Raw genomic sequence first — 2,685 nt, forward strand, 5'->3', positions numbered from 1 at the left:
GGCGGGGGGGGAGAGTAATCACCCTCGGGGGTGAGGCGATGCTCATACCACAATCCTTTATCTTCCATTCTCTTCTTGGTACTTTGGACATTATGCACACATACCTCGCATGACTTTCAAGTCATTGGGTATAGAACTCAAGCTGTGATCAGTCCTGTAGGAATCCAGTGCCTTAACCACCACGTCACCTGTTGGCCCCAAATTCTGAAGATTTTTACTTTATTATTTTTAGCCCATTGAGATTGTTCTTTGGAACTCCAGTCCCATATATCATATATGTAAAACTGCCTCCTAGCTCTCTGATAGGTAGTTTTACTGAACATATTCAATTTTGCACATATGTAGTTTTTCCCTAAACCTGATCCTCTGCTTATATTTCCCACTCACTCATCCAACTGCTTAAGACAGAGTAGTTCCTTTGTTTATTTATTTATTTATTTTTATTTTTGCTTACCACCAACATTCAAAACAGTTGCTAATTCCTATGGATCCTTTGTCTGATCTCTGAAGTGGCTTTTTTTTTTTTTTTCTTTTAGAAATTTTTGCTACAGGGCACGTGTGCTCCCAGAAAGACAGAAAGATAGCAAGAGATCACCCTCCCAGGAGGGTATGGCCACTTCACTCTCCTGTGATTCTGATCAGACGCGCACATGCGCCTCTCCACTCTCCTGAATTCTGGTCTCATGTGCATTTGTGCCTACATGGTTATGAACCACACGGTCCAGGACTTAGACTGCTGTCAGCCACATGTGAGTCTAGTGCCTTAACCACTATGCTACTACTGGCCCCTTACGGAGCTTTTATATTCATATATTTGCCTTTTTTTATGATCTCATCATTTTATTTTCAGTCACAACATCATTTTTTTTTTTTTTTTGAAGAGGTTTTTGCTATAGGGCGTGTGCACTTGCCAGACAGACAGAGAGAGAGACAGAGAGATAGATAGCGAGAAATTACCCCCCAGGGGGGATGGCGGCCACACCACAATCCTTTCTCCTCCATTCTCCTCTCAGGATCTTGGACATGCACACACGCCCAGCGTGAGTTTAAGCCACCGGGTCCGGGACGCGAACCGTGGTCGACTACATGGGAGTCCAGCGACTTAGCCATTACACTAACTGCTGGTCCCTCAGCCACATCTTTTTTGATCTAGACTAGTATAACTGCCTACTTGGTCTCTTTGACAGATTCATTCCCAATCTTTTTCCAAACTGTGTGAGTTTTATAAAATACAAACTGTGATTGTATCATAATGTAACATTTTAATAATGCTCCTTGCCCCTTAGTTTGGATTCTCTCACAAGCTGAAACCAAACAAAGATTCATGTTTAAGTTTGCTCATTTGAGAGATAATCCCAAGAAGTAAGTGTGAGGGACTGGGAAATAAAGGCAAGGAAAAGAAGTAAGCTAATAAATCAGTTCTCATTTCATTTGGTTCAAGCTTTAATCCTCTTGGAAACTCTTTTCCTTTTTTTTTTTTTTTTTGAGAGATTTTCACTGTAGGGCGCGTGCGCTCGCCAGACAGACAGAGAGAGACATAGAGACAGAAAGGGAGAAATCACCCCCCAGGGGGGATGGTCACGCCACAATCCCATCTCCTCCATTCTCCTCTCAGGATCTTGGACACCCACACGTGCTCGGCGCGAGTTCTAAGTCGCCGGGTCCAGGATGTGAACCGCGGTCAACTCCGTGGGAGTCCAGCGACATAGCCATTATGCTAACTGCTGGATCCCAATCCTCTTGGAAACTCTTGAGAGATACCTTAGAAATGCCTTAAGAGTTGGGGCCAGCAGGTGAATTTCTGGAACCCACCCAACCGCTGATCTCTGCTCTGCAGGTCTTTCTTCCCTTCTCCAATCTTGGCTGTGTTGTCTGCCAGTCCATTCATTGCATTGAGCCTATTCTCACATTTTACTCACCTTCAATCTCCACAAAGATTTTCTTTATGTATTTTCTCAGTGGGACCCACTATTTCAGTCACATACCTGCCTCTTTATTAGATTCTTTACTCATTTGTGGGAAACACACTCATAACTTCCAGTCATGCAATGAAGAGTTACTTTCTAACAATTTGCATGCCTGAAAATCTCCTCCTAATCTTACCTATGATTAATAATTTACTGGGGTATACATGTGAAAATAAGTTTTTGTTTGTTTTTATTAAAGACATTTTTACTATTACACAGTAGTATCCATTGTTGTCAACAGTAGAGACCAATGACTTTACGGCTGGTTATTGTAGCTGAGTCATTTCAGTATTTATTCCTTTATCATGTATTTATTTATTTATTTATTTATTTATTTATTTATGGTCATAGTCAGCTTTCCCAGAGAACCTGAAACATCCCTGCACAGAATATATTAGCTTAGTTGCTCGGGTTCTGAGTCTAGGTGGGGAAAGGCTTAGAAGTCTCACCATTTACTAAAGAGATTTTCATTTTATTCTTTTTTTTCCTGGTATCTTAGCTATGCTTTTTTTTTTTTTTTTTCAACTGAATCTACTTTTCCTGAGTCCCAAATTTATCTTGTGCTTCGGGTTGAAGAAGAAGTTGCTCAGCTTTTTAACCTAAAAAGAGAGTCAGGAAGTCTAATTTTTGCATATAGGTTTTTTTTTTTTTTTGGAGAGATTTTCACTGTAGGGCGTGTGCGCTCGCCAGACAGACAGAGAGAGACATAGAGACAGAA

General features: G+C 41.1%; 1 pseudogene; it reads right to left on the bottom strand.

Annotated features, from left to right (window-relative positions):
* Positions 1 to 1,888, bottom strand: part of LOC114009654 (protein arginine methyltransferase NDUFAF7, mitochondrial-like) — a 7,567-nt pseudogene extending 5,679 nt beyond the window's left edge.
* Between the last annotated feature and the right edge of the window lie 797 nt (positions 1,889 to 2,685).

This window comes from Tupaia chinensis, unplaced genomic scaffold (assembly GCF_000334495.1).
Source record: "Tupaia chinensis unplaced genomic scaffold, TupChi_1.0 Scaffold000595_1, whole genome shotgun sequence".
NCBI classification, from domain to species: domain Eukaryota; kingdom Metazoa; phylum Chordata; class Mammalia; order Scandentia; family Tupaiidae; genus Tupaia; species Tupaia belangeri.